Source organism: Anopheles gambiae, chromosome 2, assembly GCF_943734735.2.
Source record: "Anopheles gambiae chromosome 2, idAnoGambNW_F1_1, whole genome shotgun sequence".
Classification (NCBI taxonomy): domain Eukaryota; kingdom Metazoa; phylum Arthropoda; class Insecta; order Diptera; family Culicidae; genus Anopheles; species Anopheles gambiae.
Genome location: NC_064601.1, coordinates 33,653,290 through 33,672,774, shown reverse-complemented (window position 1 = coordinate 33,672,774; position 19,485 = coordinate 33,653,290). Strand labels below are relative to the sequence as shown.

The window sequence follows — 19,485 nt, the reverse complement described above, 5'->3', positions numbered from 1 at the left end:
GCAATAGACAGTAGTTGCAGCACGACACGCACCACCGAACCAAAACCAAGAGAAAAAAAAACCCGAGCGTGCGCAATCGACTATCCCCTGCGTAGTGTGCTTCTCTCTTTCGCCTGTATTGCCGCTAGAGGGCGCTCGCTTAGAGGTGAGTCGCGGTGGCGCAGGGCCACAACTTTCACGTCATATAAAATCGCCGGGCAGACCGTTTGCCGGCGTTATTGCCATACCGAGCGTCTATGCGAGTGCACACCGTACGGCTCCCGCTGGATAGGAGCGAACTGCTTTTGTTTTTCATTCTCTGAATGCAGCACGCAGGTGCGTTGAGCTAGTGGATGCGAAGACGGTGTGATAGTGTGATAAGCAGTGGAGAAAGATTGATCACAAAATAAAAGAAACTGGTGCATTTCGTTCGAGATTGGTTTCGACATTGGTGAACCGAAGTGAAGAAGTGACCCTGCAGTGCGAATGCAAAAAGGGGTTCAATCTGAAACCCGAAAGTGAAAGCTATCGCGTATTATTAGTGTACGAATTCGTAAGAATACACTTTTCCGCTGAGTGAGCTGGGCTGTGTGCTCGCGTGTGTGTGTATGTGTGATTGAGTGATCGGAGACAAATCTGCAAACGTGAATCAATATCCGGCAGCTTGCAAGCCTGTTGGCAGCTAACAACAGGTAAGGGAAGACTGCCTGGAGGTGTAGGAAGCTGAACTGGCGTCTAGTTTAGTTTTAAAACAAACAAAAAAGCATGCTTCATAATTAAAATCCAAGACGCAAGAAAGTTAATCTGATTATCGGATCGATCGAAAGCCACGTGATTGGAGGATTGAGCGAAAATGAAACTGTCTGATCAGTTCGTGTGATTTTAATCTGACGGGCCAGCGATCCCACTCCACCCTGATACAGCCGGAAATTAATGCCTACATTAAAAAAGTGCAATTGCTTTACATGTGCTAGTGTGTGCGTGATTGTGTTGGTGTTGCGTTTATGCGTGCTATCAAGGTGCTCCAATTATGTGGGCTGTGGGCTACGGCGATGCAAAGCGATCGAAAGGAAACCTACCCATTTCGTTGAATCACCGTTTCGCATTTCCACCGCTGGGAACAAGGTGCAACAGTAATGGTTGCACGATTTTAACACAGCATCGTCGCATGGCGCTACTTTCACTGCCGAGTTGTTCTGCATACGCGCCCCCTTTACCCCCTCCGAAATAAAGCTATCCAAACTAATAACGCTCGTGTCGGATGCAGATCACGCACTGCCACTGGTGGTGACGGGATTGGGAAATGCACCAGTACGGCGAATTGGGCGGCTTTGTTTTGCTCCCACTCATTGCGCACCGGCCGACGATGATTGACTTTTGTTTCGAAGGATTTTGACGGAACAAGAGCGTGCGCGGAACCTTTTCTTCTTCTCTCCGTTGCCCTACGCTTGGGGGAGAAAAGTCAACGCCACACGTCACCCGAGCGAGAGTTTTAATCCCGTTTGCCTGTCTTCGCTCCGTTCCCAGCGGTTCTTTCAGCGGGGAGCGAGAGAGATTGGATTAAATTACAACCGCATCCTCACCCTTCAGCTGGGTATTGTGTACGCCGTCAAGTCGCCTCTCCTCCCCTACACCTCGGCACTTGATGATGCATCGTGACAGTGCTTGAGAGCTTGCTTTGCGATCGGTACTTTGGTGCAAACGAACCAACGATCTAGATTCACTTTCTGTTTCTCTTTGCTCAAAACTACACCAACGCTGCCGCATTCTTTGCATCTTGCGAGTAGTGTCTTTTGTTTGTGGTTGAAGAGACGAACCCCACCGCTGGTTGGTGCTCGTAGCCAAAGCGAGAAGAAAGTACGTAAAATTTTCCACACTCATTTTGCAACCCCTTTCTTCTCCAATTACCTGCCATTCCAACCGCAACATACGAACCGGACGCTGCGTCTCGTTTAAACGACGATCGAGGAGGTAGATAGCAAAGCAAATGAAAAAAACCCAGAAAGCTGGTTGAACGAAAAAAAAAACGCACTTGCAACAATGTGCAACAGCCCGTGTGCATGCGTTTGTCATTGCAATTTGCGTTGCAATTTTTGCAAAGCCTCCAACCGCATCGAAGTAGGCCAAAATTACAATAACATAATTTAGCGCAGTTTATGATTCCGGGTTTGGGGCGTGTTGCGGTTCCGTGTCACTTTCGATAAGCTGGACGAGGAAAGCGTTTAATTAAGTGAACAAGACGGTTGGTTGGTTTATTATTTTTCTTTTGCGCGATGTCTTGCGCATTGCCGGCTTATCGCATGTAATGGGTGGTTCAGTGAGAAACACATGGGCACCAATCAGCTGATTGTGGTTCTGATTTTAATGACAAATGAATGATAGCGGATGAAATTGCAAAAAAAAAACAAGTAAAAAGAAAGTGAAATAAATAATTTGCCCAATGAGGCAGCAAAGGAGTTTCTTTTGCAATCATCATTTTCTGTTCCTGGTGATGTCGTACCGTCTGTTGCGATGTATTTAATACGAAGCGTACGATTAAGAAAGCAAAGGGACTACATTCAATTAACACAATACTGACTGTCCTCATACTATAGCTGAAGAGAAATGTTTGTAAAGATCGGATTGGATTATATCAAGTACAACCCTTTTCGATGATTAATAGTGTTTTGAATGGTTTTCAAACGGGTTGGAATAGTCGTATGCGATGTCAAAAAACAAAATAGGGTTTCGCTTACAGAAATCCTACAACTACGGGGCATGGCAGCATTGTCATGTATTTACAAGAGAAACGAAAACAACAACTGCATAACATGCGGAACCAATACGATCAACAAAAACCTTCACCTTTGGCCTAGTTTTTACAATCTTCGAAGGTTGCTGGATACATAGATTTAGGTGGCCTTTAGCCTGGTCAAACGATTAAGCAGTGTCAATTTCATTTGGAAACCCTATCCTACCACATCGTGACTGAATACCACAGCGAGGGAAAATATAACGGATCAGCAACAGGGAACCACCGGTTGATGGTCATTTATCTTCCGCCCGCAGGTTCGTCACTTGAAAGTCGATCAACGGCATTGAAGTCTTTTGTAGTGTATTTGATTTACGAAAACAGGAGCATTTTCAAATAGAGCTTGCTGGTCCATTTGAGCGGAGGAAAAACAACACAAAAATAAATTATTTGTGGGGGTAGGAGGGAAAGAAAATCTATGCTAATGAGTTATGATCGTTTATGGCATTTAGATTGTGTTTTTCCTCTTCTCTGTTTAACATTTTCAACAAGGGTACCTTGACAACACTCGTTCGTTCCCATGTGCCAACGGTGCATGATGGATGATGAATATGACACTGTTTTCTCCAATGTTCAAGTATTGTTGAAGATAAAATTTCATTCATAATGATTTTCTTGTTGGAAAGGTTTGAGGAAGTGGGAGATCAAACTCAATATCATAGCTCACCAAACTATTTCATAAAATGTGTTAAATGTACCGCGATTTAAATTGATTCTAGGGGTGTGATACAAACTATAGGTAGATAACAATTTCATTTTATTCCACACTGCCAAAAAAAGAAATGGTTAAAACGTTTTCATTACGCACAAACTGACCTTGATAAACACTCTCCACCTACTGTGCACAATTTCTTGTACATCATTTATTTCATCTTTTTACTGTGCGCATCCAAACCAGCGCATGGTTTCCAGCTCGTAAAATTTAATGAATCGAAGACCTTCAGCTATGAAGAAGACGAAACGTAGCATTTTTAATCGTTCGTAATAATGAGTTTACAAGCCCTTTTTTTATTCATATTACATTTTTTGCCAATGTTTACAACTATCTATTTAGCAACTATCTATTTACAACTATCTATTTTATTTACTACAACTAATATTTAGCGATTGGTATTTGCAATTAAAACTTATAGCTTTGTTTACTTCTGGCAGAGTACACATAGTAATTGAGTTATTTTAAATTTTATACCAGCGATGTCATTTTCCAATCTTCATTGAAACTTTTTGGTAAAACTGGTTTTTTGTTCTTTTGCTCATCCAAATGGTTACCGATTTTGTGGTTCATTTGTTGGTTGTGAGTTTAATGTTCATTCACTTCCATTTCTGGCAATACTAACAAAACACCATTCAACCATATTGGTGTTGATTCGTTCCTTTACCTTACCATGTAACAATTCCCTTCGCATCGGAACGAAACCTTTCTCGTGACCTTTCGATATTCGAGCCCGAGAATGAAGGAAATGGGTTGAAAATGTAGCCGCCAAAAAAAAAAAAGAAAACTCAACGTTGACCAACAGCACAACAGAGGGGTTAATTTCCACACCTACGTGTTAATAGGAAATGCGATCGTGGTCGGGATTCGGTTCACGGTGGCATGGTTTGATTCGATTGTTTCAATCAATTCTTACCGTTGGTTGGAAAATTGTTCGATACTTATAGACCCCGAAGGGCTGAACGTCGACGTGCCTTGACTTTCCCGTACGCAACGTGCTAACAGTGCCCGGAAGGCTGATGCACTCTAATAAATTCTTATCTTCCGCTTCGTTTCCAAATTAATGGTAGTGTTGTGGTCAGGTGGTGAGAAAAAAGAAAGCAAAATAAGACAAGGAACTACCCCATGCTTTGTGTGGTAGTCAACGATGAGGGCCTTTTGCGTTAGGGCTGGCAATGATAGGATTGATATACGATTTAACACTATTTGAGATAGATACTGCAGTTTTAAAAACTTTAGTATCGCAACCAACATTTGGCTCACCGAAGCTATTTCTGTATCAACGTTATCTTTATGTTCTTACCATGTCAATCGTTTGTGGTGCGAAGCTTTCACTTTTCCCTTACCTTCAAGGCTACTCGTTCCATGCTTTACAACCACTGGTAGTTCTCACCACTACTGTTCTTCGGCAGCAAAGCAGAAACCCTTTGCTAGACCTCAGAAAACCAACAAGCGAGAAAGAAAACGCAACCAAATATTACGTCGGTCTGGAGGAACGATGATGAAAGGAAATCCGGGACTCCGTAAACGAGACGAAACGCAAAAATAAAACGGCAAAGAAAAGTACTACCAGTTGCACACCTACACAGCCACAGCCAAACACCACAGCATAGCCAAACACGGCTCCCCAGCCGGGAGGAAAGTGAAACTGTATTCTAGCAGTTAAGCAACGAACCCCAACGAAAGAAGCAAAGCAAAAGAAAGGAGGGGCGAGAGCAAACCGACCTCACACGCTCTTCTCGGGTTTCCACCGCACGCTTTCGAGATTCGTTTCGTGTTCTGGCAACTGCTGTAGATCCATCACCCATGGCATGCATCCGGTTCGGTTGTGGGGTGTATTTTTATGGTACTTTCGCTTTCTGGTACACGGTGTACTCGCTACCAGGCACACCAGCAGGAATGGTTTGTGGTTTGAGGCGAACAAGAAAATCCGAGGAACGGGCTGTAATAAAATTGCAACATATCCACCGGAAAGGTCGATGCTGGGGCTAGACGTTGATGGCGATCGTGAGCAACGATTGGCCCTTGAAAAGCGTCAAAAAGAAACGGTCATATTTGCTTGCTTGGTCGGCTAATAATTCTCTGCAAACACCGGTCGAACGTTTGACATTCATCGTGCTACATGAGTAGTACTACCGGAACGTTTGTGTATGGGCTTCCGTACGGGAGAAAGTGTAATACTTAGCACCCACGATATTGTTATTTTTGCTGCTGAAGGTTGATGTTTCCGCACGTCGACTCCAGTTGCAACTTAGTCACAAAATGCCGCGTGAGGAAGCACCAAACACTTCCCTCTGGCCGAGTGACGCCATCGATCTCTTGATGCATGATTCGTGTTCCTTTAATAAACATCCATGTGCTGGTGTTTTTGATTCTGTTTCTGTTGCCTTAACTGGCAAGTTCCGGTTCGGAGAGTTTTCTTTTCCCTCCGCCTACTAATAACCGGCACTGGGCACTGGGTTTTGTTCCGTTACTGCAGCGCGAGAGACAGAGAGAGAGGGTAGCAGGAACGAAGCTAAACGAAGTCGACCGTAGACCGACGGGAAGCTGTGTGCTGGGCGGGCAATGTGGAGCATTGAGGGGAATGCAAAATAACTTTCACTTTACCCGGCACGGCCGTGCAGCGATGAAGCAGACGGCCCGAGTGTACGATTGTACTGTATTGCACTTTTTTGCAACCAGAGCAGATCGTGTCGTATGGGGGCGGTTTAAAAGTGAACGAGGCACACAAAAAGAAATCATTGTTCACGGTAGTAGGGTCGACAGCGTAGAGTGAGGGCTCGTAGAAACGTAGGGAAAATCATATGCTCAAAGTGAATAATTGAAGGTTTGTGGTCAGGGGGTGGATAATAAACTCACCTATTCGGTTAGACTTGTAGTACAGCAAGTTGAGAAGTTTTTTTATAAAGAAAATAGCAGAAGTATATAGATTTTTTTTTAAATGTAATAAATTCCTAAAATACAATGATAATTCCTGATAAATGATAATGACAATGATAATTGAATAATTCCTAAAATTAATGATTCTTGTTCTCTTTACTTAACACAAAACATAATGATAATAAAACAACTCATTTAACAGTTTATTGATGGTTATTTTATGTTATTCGTGCATCCAAATAAATTGCCATTTGATGTGAAAACATGTCTCAGTTGACGGATAAGCAACTGTTTTTAAAATCAATTGTTTAATTTTGGAATGTTCTATTACAGACTTCACAATTGGTAAACCGGGTCAGTAGTATCATCCGACACTCTGCTCCGTAACATTTATCGTCTGTGGGCCGTTGCCTTAAGCTGTTCACTTTAATGGCTTTTGCTTGCCTGGTTTTTTTTTGATGGTGCTCTACCCTCTATTTATTAAACTTAATTAACCCAACAGTAATGGTTTGCCACAGCAAACCCTGCAGATTAGTGGCCGGACCGCCGGTCTCTATTCTCTCGTGATGCTTTATATAACTGCACTTGAGCGTGTGCACGTGGTGGAACTAACGCACACATTCGTTGAATCGGCAATTCAATCGACTAACTGGCTAATGGCAGACGCGATCCGCGGTGCAACCAGAGCCGAAACAGCGCGATCACTGATGATCAGTGAGAAAGCGCCCTGAATTGTGTGCGGGTACCGTTTTTGGATGGGTTTTCCGTGAAGTCCATTACTTTTGATGCTTGGCGCCGATGGTTTGGAGGGTGATAACACATTGCAGCAGAGTGATTTAGCAGTTGGTGATTTGTTTGTGCGGTGTAGTAATCATAAACAGATAGTATGGATAAGGTTTTGTTTTTCTTTTTCATAGCTTCATGTGTTAGTTTCTAATAAATAAAACTAGCTTAAATCTATTTGAAACAAATCATGATATTTTTAAGACTTTAAGGATGTGTTACGCCTAAACGGGCCAAAAACAGATTCATTTTCTTTACTGTTCTCTTGGGTGGTACAAACATTAATCTTCGTTACAATTCAATTCATAACCGATTGGCTATAATTGCTCACTTCCCATCCGGCGTACCGGTAGCACGTTTACAAATTGCTCCATTTTCAATACCTTCCGAAGCAACCGGGCAACAATCTACCGGGAGGCACGGTTCGAAAGAACAAATTAATCAATCGATTGTTTTGCGCCGCCTTTTGTTCGTCTATGAGGGGAAACACACAAACATAATTTGGTTCATGGATTTGCTACTGTCCGAGTATTTATTATTCCAACGATACTGCATCACACGTTGGTGTTGATTACTTGCCTCAATATATGAAATTTAATGCTAGCGAATCGAACATATTGGAGAAAGTAAAAAAAGAAAGAAAAAAAATATTTGTAATGATCGTGTTTCATCTCAACGAAATCGATCGAAAATTCACTTTCAGCGGACAAATTACACCAGCTCTTTTCATATGATAATCTACCAAGCTTCTTACCGGCTACAAATGGTCAATTATGCTAACGACTTGAAATGAAATTTTGTTTTCGAATAACAATTATCATAGCTTTCACAAAATGCTGTAAATGATCCTGCTGCTCAGCGAGACACATCAGCCATTAAGGATCGAAAGCTGCAAACGCGCGGCAATGATCTCAGTGTTTAGCAATTTTTACTTTCGATCAAATCGAAACCAGTTATTAGAGCCATGTGCGATCATGTTTTGGGGTATACATGACTGCGGCAAGGCAAGGTTCATCGCTAGCATTGAAATCTTTCGATTGTTCGATTTTGTACAATGATCAGGTTGTCTTGTTCATCGATGTCTTTGGATTTTGCGGTTTAAAGAGAACCGCTTTGTTGTGAGTGTTTCTATCCCTCGATTTCATTTGGCTATAAAGAAACCCATTGTGATGTCACTTTTGCTTGTGCATTTCGTGCCACTTTTTCGATGGATACTTAAATCAGGTGACGAAACAAATTGTCACACCACTCGTAGAAAAAAAGAAGAATGCAGAAACATAGCGGGACGGTGTTGTAGGCGCCAAATCGAACGCTGGTCGTGACACGTGCGGAGAAAGCGTTTCGCGTTTCGGAAAATGCGCAGCCTCATCCATGTGACAGCGAATGTGCCAAACGTTCGCCCCATGAGGAAGCGCGTGACGGGCGACCATTAGAGTGGAGTGATGACTGCGTGATCCTCATCGGGGTTATTGATATAATTTTCCACTCAATCGAGTGCGGTGAGATGATCCAGTTTGCTTGCATTGGACGATCGATTTGAAAGTGTAGGAGCGTTCGTGTTCCTGTTCACTTGCTTCGTTTGGCAGTGAAAGTTCACTCCCTGTACTTGACACCCTTGGTACAAATGCTCCGCTAAAGTGGTGTGAATTTAAATCGTTTGAGAATGGAGAACGTCATTTCCTTTGCTTACCACTTCTTTCCCGCCTAGTGTTTCTGTCGACCGCAATCGTTCGATTGCATGTGAACATTACTCATCAATTTACAACAATTTGATTGGCAAGACTAATGGATGACTAAATACCATCGGGATGCATAGAAGTGAGGGAAGTAAGAAGACACTACAATACAGAAATAAATTCAATGAAAACGAAAGTTGACAGCTATTTCGATTATTCACACTAACCAAACCGATTGAAACTAGTCTCTGCATAATATAGTTATAAATAGCAACGTCACATGAGCATCTCTCAGTAGAAATCATCTTAACGGCAGCGAATGCTTGTTATGTTTGATTCCATATCAAAGCCAATAAAATCGTGCCATGAAAATTCAAGTATTGAATGGTTTTATTGCACACCCAAAAATACCCAGCAAGCATGTTTTCAGCTTACGTTTAGCATAATATTTGACTATTGGGGTAGAGCCATAAAAAACAATGCCGTACTGTGGATCGTAAAAACCAAAACTCGATTCCGATCATTTACTGCCCCCTCTTTCGCTGAACTACTCGAATGAAAGCGAAAGCGTAACTGCTTACTTTCCCTGCCTTGTACATGATTCTTATAGGTATTTTCTTTTTACTCGTTCTAGGTAATAAACTGAAGAAAACGGTGGGGTTGCAGTGGAGAGCCCGTGGTAAAACAAAACTGCTGGACCACAAACGGGAGTGCACATTCTGGTTGAGGTAATTGGTGGGAGCTTCTTTGTAGGAGTCATAAATCTCAGACGGCTGGAATCGAATCGTAGCAGGAGACTTTGTTCTTCACTGTAATAGCTCAAATTGATAAACCAGGACCGAAGCCAAACGTCATCCGTTACTAGATCGATTAGATAACGTTGGAAGAATTTGTTTGAAATCTTATCTTCTTGCCACTCTGTTGCTGATATGCACGCTAGCAACTGATCAATCAGAATAAAATCAGACCCAAAAGAGCGGTGAGCTCGATTAAATGCACGGAGGGTGGGAGCCACTTTTGATTGCTTTTCGAAGGCCCTTCAGCTCAGCGATCGAAAACGGAACACAATCGTAAATCAATCAATCGAGAGAGAGGCCGTTTGATTTGGCCTACCAGATGCAATGGAAAGGAACTAAGGGGTAAAACGCAACAAATTAGAGTTAGAACAGCATCACTTCACCTGTCCAGTGGGAAGCAACAGAGAGCAGCACCCTGATATGCCAGCGGTCACTAAGAGCGTTTGGTCCCATGGTGAGAGACAGATGGGTGTAGAAAACGAAAGTTGTTTACTTTTCCCGGCAGAAGAAATTTATTTTTTTCTCAAGATACGGTAGAACGTTTCCTATCGCACTGGGATTAAATTAGGCAGGTTCCCTGCCAGGGTCAGAGCTTTTGTAGGGTGTGGAATTAATGATAAATTAAAGAGCACTGATATCAGAACAAATTAATGATAGAGGATGTATGAAATTATTTCTTAACCCGTCATTTGTTGGCGGCAGTTGTCTTTATAGAAATTAATTGAATGCAATATTTTTCAGCATTGTCATTCAACATATTTTATTAACATTTTAAAACACCAATGATTTTGTTTTAACTTTAAACAAAACCACTCATCGCGTTCTACTAGAACACGATATAAGGTTGAAGCTCAGCGCATTTCTCAGCGGTACAATGAACGATTGAAGTCTATCATTAACAGTGCCGCTTGGAGAAACTAATAAACTCGCGCATAATTACAACGCTTCTACGCTCAGCTTTCCCCGAGCCGGAGAACAGTCTCGAGATACCAAATCCCATTCCATGGACGTTAATCTCTCAGGTTCAAGGTGAAGTATGTGATTAAAGCGCATTACCGAGTAACTTACTATCCTATTTACCAATTTGTTCATCTGACGGTGCTCTCCAAACTATCTCTATCGTTGCGTTCCACAGAGGATGGTGCCATAGAACAGAAAGAATACAAAAAAAGAAACCCTTGAAACATAGCAAGGGCGTTTGGGAGTTATTGTCCTTAGTTTACTCCATCTCTCGAACCGCAAACAACGGCGATTTGTGATCGTCAAAGAAGGTTGTTCCTCTGAAGGCCAATGCAATAAAGCAATCGTGCCTTGAAATTGCTTCTCATTTCTCATTCGATTTGGTTAATTTTTCACCTTCGTTTAGGTCGAGGTGTTGAAAGTACGAGGATTAACTAGGGCAGTGAGTGTACGGAAGGGTTTGTATTTTGTGTTAAGAAAGGTCAGTCACATCCGCGACGGAGAACGAGCTATCATCCTACGGCGGGTCGCTAATGCTGGAGCATTGACCGGTTGATGAGCGATAAGATTTGAAATGAAATTCCACACAAGATTGTACAACTAAACGCAATTTATTCATTTTAGTAGCATTGCCTAAAATGGATTAGGAAAGAAGATTAAAACAGTATGCAACAAATTTATGGCCCTTTTCCAAGAGAAACAAGAGAAACAAATCCCGATTCTATGCAACAAAGCTAGATGCTTTTGGAAGGGTTCGAACCGTTTTTGAAGCCGTCCATTGTGGTCATATCTATTGCCTGATATCATTCTCTCGCATTTGGTAGTTGGATGTTTAACGTAAACGAACGCTTCGGTGCCCTTCCGTACACCCGAATGGAATGTGACAGGGAGCCATAAAGTGGAATCAGAAAAGCAAATCACGACCGGGCACGCATCGGAACGAATATCTTCATTAGAATGCCGCGTATCAGTTTCACACCCGCTTAATCTGGCAATTATTTTATTAACTCTCACTTTTTGGGAAAGCCATTCTGATGCCAGCCAGTTGTAAGAGAGCAGAGAATGGGCAAGGAGAGCATTGATCTTGGGATGACAAGTATAGGGATTGATAAACGTCGGCTTGCTTTCAGCTGTTAGAGTGCGTCCATGACCACGAACAAAGGGGACGTTTTGTTTTGTCAGCTTAGATGATCGGGTAGGTTGGGGTCGGTTCTAATACTGGTTCCAATGGAACACTCTTGAAATATTGACAGCTTTTATCGATAGTTTTTAAAAGGCTTTTGTTCAATGAAAAGTTAGATCGAGATTTCGGAGTTCAAGAGAGATCTTCGTTCAACTATAACTCAGAAGAAAGATGTCGAGATTTTTGGTGTAAAGATCAAACCTTGATCAACTTGTGAACTGTGAAAAAGAAGAGTTTTTTTAGTTTATGCTACCCAAATACGCAAAATCTAGTTTCAGCCTCAAAAGCATCCGCTTGTTAAACGACCTTCATTCAGCCTTCTTACACTGATCGATAATACCGTTTAGAATGCACGCTAGGATGGGCGCTACATTGTAGCAATTCTTTAAAAATCAAAGACATTCTCCAATTATCAATAGATGACAAAACCTCGCCAACAAATTGTACCGCGTCCCGTCTGCATGGCTCACAAGCCGTCCGGATTCCAGCACTTCCAGATAGCGCATAGTTAACTCCCGGAATTGAAGTCACGTTCTCTTTCTCGGTTCATTGAACCGTCGGACTGGAAAAGCGTTTTCTCTTTTGCGCATTGCCATTCGCTGTGCTGTTGGTTCGGGCAAACAGGTCCCCACCGGGAAGGTACACGTCAGTGTGCCAGCGGGTCCCTATAGCCGGGTCCATCATCCCAGAGCGAGAGGACTAAGCAGGCACGAGACCAAATGCCATTCATTGGAAGCGAACGAGCGAGAGAGCACGGAACTCAACTGACCGAGCAAAAAAAAAAAAAAACAACGTACCAAAACACCGAGGTGCAGCAGCTGTTTGTTGTAGCTTTCGTGTTAGAAGTGACAGAACAGGGACACGGGGCCGTTGCTTCACTGTGGGTCGTTTTGCCGAGTCACGAGTCAACTTGAAGCCAAGCGGGGCTGGCTGGTGTCCACCCTGGTGCTCCCCGTGGACCGTGGGTACTTAGCCGTAATGGGTTTGTGGCAGCTCGTGGCGGAAAGAAAGTGAGCGCGAAGCGTGTTTGTTGGACAGCAGATTTTTGTTGCTGGTACTAGCCCAACGCTGAAAATTGATCGTTCGAGCCAACTATCTCGAGCGCTGGCGTCTGTTGGCCAGCTTCAAATGATGATGATGATGATGTCGAAGGTCGGGTGAATGCATTTGGGCATACGGCGGGCCTCTAATGGGCAAACATAATCCAATGTGTCAAAAAGCGATTTCTTTCTCCCCGATCGAGTGGGCTGAGGAATCTCTCATTTAAGTGGGCTGGATACACTTGTCATGGCGTCAGCGGGACTATCGGGTTTTTTCTTCTTCTTCTTTTTTTCCCCGTCAAGTCATCCCCGTTATTGTACACTTCGAGATGGTAATGACTGATCGTACCGATCGACATCACGCACCCTCTTTGAGCTGCACTTTAAACGGGCGTACGGGTCAACATTTCTACCCCGCCACACGTGTTATTGATATTTTTCTGCACTGCACTCGCCTAATCAGCGGCATCGGGGGGGAAGGTGGCAGCGTGGTAGCTTTTCGTTAACAGCATGGCTCTCACACCGATAGCCATCGTGCCAGCCTCATCATTACTGCCGTCGATGGAGCATAGCACATGGCATTGAAATTCAATCACCAAAACCGAAACCTTTCCCATCCCATTTCCGTCACTTTTCCGCTGGATCGTTTCCGCACGCATCGCGTTTGTGTGTGTGCGTGTGTGGCAAGAGAGCGCCCCCTATCGTAAATCGCTCAAACGAGCGAACGAACACGCCGCGCACTAATTGCGCACCCGGTTTATCGACGCTTTCTTCTCCCAACTTTCTCGCAGCACAACAGCGACCACGAGTGGCTGGGCGCCACCTTTTGCCACAGATCGCTGTTTGCCACCGGTGGCTGGCGTTTCTGGCCGGCTTTTGGAGCGCATCAATAATATATGTGAAACTTTTCACGGGACCTAATTTAATTAGCACGGCAAGCAGTGCGGCCACCCAATTACCAATTGAAAACGAGCGAACGTAAACGGGGGAGGTGGGCCTTCTGTACTGTGACAAAACGGTGGAAAAATGCTACTACGTAGAAGTGGTAAAGCTTGCGCCTAAGCGGCAAGTTGAAATAAAGTGAGAGTTTAGAGAGGTTTGAGCAAGGTTGCCCACCAAAAAAAAAGCAGCACTTTTAACTTCCAATTAAACAATGGTTCATCGGTTGTTAAGCATTGCTGTCTATTGATTGATTAAATCTGACACGATTTACACCTCTTGTTTGCAAATTGCACGCAACGTAACGAATGTATTTTGTTTTTGAAAAGATCAAAGATTAAGCAAACTCTTTACGTTACTATTGATCCCTAGGGAAAAACCTCAATCTTATTGGAAAAGAGCATTTTTTTAAACTTTCAACCACATCTTTCCACACCCTTTGGTGGATGAGTAGAAACCATGAAACTCACCCAGAAGGCGTGATAACGAGATACGGCTGCGAATGGACATGCTTCATATCAACTAGCCCGGTCCTATTAGCGTGTAGCACTAGGAAAAACTAACCCACTGCGACAGCCGTAAAGTGCAAAGGGAGGAAAAAAACACAGTTTTATCCTATCAATATCCACGGTTCGAATGGCTCAGTGGTACGAATGGACACAGCCCATGGAACGACCGGCTCTGTGTGTGTGTGTGTGTGTGTGTGTGTTTGACTCGCATGCTACCGGATCGTTCATGCGAGGAAACTAGGTGAACCAGATAGGTAGGAAACTTCCTAGTTCCGAGTGGTGGAACGTGGACGAAACCTTGCCCCGCTTACCTTATCATCCACCTTGCACCTTCACCGTGATCGCTTTTCGCGTTTTCCGCACCAATACGCGCGGCGTAGATCAGGTGAAATGGGTAGCATTTTTCTCTGCTCGCCGCTATTACTAACCCACCAACGAGCGGTGGTAATACATAACATAAGAAGAAAAAAACTGATTCAAAGAGAAAGAAACATCGATTTCCAAAGTCGGCACGATGATTAATCATTTCTATGGATACGGATTAACTCTTCTGTTGTTGTTATTGCTGTACCATTACCAATGCGACCATTGACAATTGTTTGATGAATTGCTGCGTGTGATAAAAAGGCAAAGGAAATTGCATTTCTATTGCCCTTTTCTGCTGTCACCGTAAAAGGTTCGAGGCTTGTTAATTGTTTTCTTGTTCCATTGTGTATCAAAAACAAGGAGAAAACAAATCATCATTATCGTTTCTACACGAAAAAGAACGCGAAGCAGAAGGTGTTGTACATGTGTATAAACAATATTTTAAAAAGTTGTTCAAAATTGTCTTTCTCCAACACCTGTACATCTGTTTTATCATAAATTGCCTCCTAAAGTAAAACCTCCTAAAACAATATACTAGAAGCTACAAAGTGCTTAAAGATAACACAAACTTGCCTGCCACTATCAGAATGGCTTTATTGCAGAATGAAAGTGAATTTGGTGTCGCGACCAAGCGATGAACCACTTTCGCTAAATATCGTCACACGCTGCAGGCACCGATTACCCTCTCCCTTATGCAAAGGTAGTCACAAATTGTGCGGGACAGGAAGCGTACCGGGTGGTAACCTACTCAAACACCGCGTTGAACAATAGGTGAATGGCCCATGGTTGTCACCCGCAGTGTTGCAGCGTTGGGCTTACTAACGTGGTCCCATTTATCACACCAAAAGGTGTCGAACCTAGCTGGCGCTGGTGCAGAGTTTCCATGAAATTTATGCAATCCAAAATTCGATCGTACAGAAGCGAACCAAATTGATCGTCCACTGCGCACGCGCTTGGTGCCGCCACCCGTTGCGATCGCGTGTGGCGCCGCGGTGACAAACACACATTGTTTGCTGTCAGCGTAGCGCATCCGTATTTGTGTTTGATTCATCGTGGTTTGTGTCGTCTTGTTTGCTTTCGCTATTGTTTTACGCGATAGCGGTTAGAGTTGCGCCAATGGATGAAACTGTCAGGTGGATTTTTCGGGTCACAGGGCGCGCCTTTCAAATTTGTGTAATACGCAGCTGTGTGTTGCGGTTGCATCACGTGCGCCAGACCATAGCAGAATCAGATTTTGCGCCAAACTGTTATGAATTGCGTGACTGTGTAACATGCCAGCTTACCCTCTTACGCAAATAAATAAATTTGGTATTTATTATGCAGCTTGCGCCGTTTTTTGATTGTAAACTTTTGATTATAGATTATAGCATCGCTAAGGACCCTGAAAACGAAATCAATGTATATTTAAGTAAGTTCATTTGGAATAAGCATCGCTTTCGTCACGTCCCGATCGGTGGGTAGCTGAGCGGAATCGGTTTAGAAAGTTCCAATTTTCACAGCAGGCTCGCCGCTCCCACTGAGTCCTGCTCCAGTTTCGCTCACGAATGGCGCTACGGAAATCGTCCCACGAGATTTGAGGTTCCGAAATGTGAAACAAAAGTGTGAGTGAAGAAAGCACCGTAAACCCAACAGCGCCATTCTCTACCCTCCCCGAGGGAGCAGCAAGATGGGGATAAAAATTAACCGAATTAGTCGGCATTAGCGTGCGCCGGGGTTGTGTATCACCTTGAGATCATGTTTTCCTTTAAATGTCAGTGGTTAACGCAGCGGCTTAACGAGAAGGTGGACCACGCTAAGAAATGTGCGGTCGACGAGCGGTCTCGTGGCAAGATGGAATGCATCTGGGCAAACCCGTTCGTGCTGTGGGACCTACGTGGGACAAAAGTGGGAAAAGTTTCACTCTCTAGACGCCACCGAGGCTGCTGAAGTTACTACTATCACTTTTTGGGACGGAGGGAGACTTAGGCTTGGCTGGTCCGTTCTCGACGTTCCTTATCCAGACGTTTCGCATCTAGGATCAATCAATCAACCTACACCGAACGGTGTGTTTCCGTTTTCCGGTTTGTCCTACTGTTCACCGTGTACCGTGCACGACACAAACCGTACCACTAATGAACTGCTCGAAAATGGAATGCTGTTTCGGAGGGCAAATCCTTCCGGGGAGTCTTTTCGTGCTGTCGCATGCTGTTTGAAGTATGCTGCTGGTACACGCCTCGCTGCATAAATACTTCTATTCTTGGTTACTTATAATGAATCATGTTAGGCATGGGAGATCGTTTGTTTCAAACTATTTCTAGAGGAAAGCAACTTTAGGTCGAAAGCAAAATGGCAGACAATTACAAAAACCGTTGAAAAAAACCAAATTATCAACGTACCGATTGTACCCCACATGTAGCATCCATTTCCATCTAATCGGTTATCATCTTTTCCTTTTAAACCAACGAAAACGCGTTTCACTGATAATGACGTGCAATGAAAATGCAACAAAAATTTCCCCAAAACAAAAGCCCAGCATCAGTGAGGTTGATGCATTGAAAAGAAAAGTAAACAAAAAAAAAAAAAGAAATACGAAACGACTCCAATCGATGGCGGAGTCAATGAACGAACGATTTCAATGGTTGCAAAGGCGCGGAACGCTTCCAAAAATAATGGCTAACTAAAAAGCAAACGAGAGCTGGAACAAAAAGCAGCACAAAATAAAAACTCATGCTCAAACTGTAACCGTAGTGGAGAAAAAAAACGCACAGTCTCCACTACCTGCCTTTCCCAAACAAGGCACATTAACTTTCATCTTCTACTCTCCGCGTCTTCTAATCATCGCAGCATCGAACACGCCCCGTCGCGCCAGTCTCGTGCGCAAAATGAAAGTGAAAATCCACGTGGCTTCTGGCAGTTTGGTACGCGGGCTGGCTGGCTGGCTGTCTGTTTTCTTTTGCCCTCCCCATGCGCAATTGTGTAGTGCCGAAAAAGAAAAGCCTAATTTGGATGCGCGCCGATATGTTGCGTGAATTGGATGAGTTGGATGATCGTTTGATGGTATAAAGAGAAAGAGATTTACACACCCGGTAGTTACCGGTAGTGGAGTGGCCTGAGCATGGGCTTCATGTGTGAGCAAGTGCTGCGTGTGTGTTTAGTTTATGTGGTAGTTTTTGTTGAGTTGTTTTTTTCCTCTCCCCATAAACAAAGCACACTAAGCAGGGATGAAAAAATAACAGTACCATCGAAAGCTGCTTCCGTTTGAGCGATCTTGGTTAATGGGTGCGAAGGCCGTGGCACAAGTTTCGCAGTTTCTCTCATAAGGAACAGACAACTGAATCGGACGTCAATGACATCGGTTGAAAGGCGGTAGCTTTCTTTGGGGTAGTTGGATGCTTAAGACTTGTTTTTTTATGATCTCGAACAAAACTAATGAATTGATTCATCATCCCATGGCTGAAAGACGCGTGACATGAATAAAACATGGTAAAAGATGTGTTTTAATAAGTCGCCCGATGGCGTAGAAGAGGCAAAAAGAGAGCAGACGAATTTAATTTTTAACAGGACTTATACCAGCTGTGACAAATTATTGATTTATTAAACATAACGAGCATATCACTTTGATTGGTCAAGTGTCTCTAGATGGAAAATGGAATTATGAACTAAGGCTATTATAAAGTTAGTACAAAATGAGTCTAAGAAAATCGTAAAAAGGTCGTAAAACAAACGATTGTTGCAGATTGTTGCGAATGGCAGAAAAAAGTATTTATTTTAATTTACACTTGTTTAAAGACACAAGAATGTAACAATTTGAGTGATTTCGGATGGGCTAGCTATTTTTACCGCTCTGTAATCATCCTTCCTGTGCTTCTCTCAATTATCAATCCCCTTTGCAATGCACTCAACGGAGGAAATAGACGAAAAATGCATCAGTCCGGATGTCGCTTCGGAAATGTCAATCATTGCAACGATTGGCTGGAAGCTAAGACACCTAAGAAGAGGCACAAAACATCCGGAAAGTGGTTGGAACGCATCATTCGGGGGGAGAAAACATCGAGTTGCAACTTCTTCAGCTTTTTCTATTTGGGCAAACAAAATTATAAATAATTGATTGACGCAGTGAGACGCAGGAAGCGTTTGTTCGCCTACCATTCATTCTGCTTTGCTTTGACCGATATTCTTCCCTTTAGAAAGGTTCTGCGGTCAATTGTGGTTGAGAAAATCGATTCTAAGTTTCGTCCCGGAATTTTAAAGTTTGTGACATGGTTGGCGCAGCATTGTAATCTCAAAGGCAAGATTAGAATGTACGCTATGGTATGAAAAGCAGATCCTCATGACGAGTTTGGTGCGTTACGGGAGGCGTGAGATGTGTTAAGAGCTACTGAAAGAGCATTCTAAGAAATATCCATCGATGGTGCTAGACGAGTTGTTGGTATTTGATGGTACAATCAAAGAAACGTGTACAGGGACGATAATGATTCTGGGACGATATCACACCGAGCTGCCGAGCTTCAAGATGCTTATATTCGAATTCTTTTTCGTTTCAGGTATGGCCTACTCAACTGCAGACAAGAGCGCATGAATCACACTAGCTGTCTTAATTGCGGTAGTTTTTGAAGCATTTACCTTCCTCTGGATTGTGATATATTAAAAACTGTTTTAAAATTTAAATTCATCAGGTTTGTTGCCTACTTTGTTTTGCATACACATCATGTATTTCTTTTGATGTACCTTGATTTGGCTGCACCGCAAGCGGGTTGATGAAGCTGCTTAGCAAATGCTAAATGAACAAAACACTTCGCCGTTCATTAACGCTTTTGACCCCAAACAGCGAACCACTATTAGCATATTTTTCCTCACTCTCTTGTTGTGCAGGAAATGTGCATGGTGGAAA

At 43.3% G+C, this 19,485-nt stretch overlaps 1 protein-coding gene across 1 annotated transcript in view; it reads left to right on the top strand.

The window, feature by feature from the left end:
- Positions 1–210: 210 nt before the first annotated feature.
- The window catches only part of LOC1273887 (cuticlin-4), a 46,539-nt gene continuing 27,264 nt past the window's right edge, over positions 211–19,485 (top strand). Inside the window, exon 1 of the mRNA XM_061644638.1 lies at positions 211–671. The gene's annotated coding sequence lies outside the window, so the exon portion shown is untranslated. The remainder of the gene's footprint in view (positions 672–19,485) is intronic.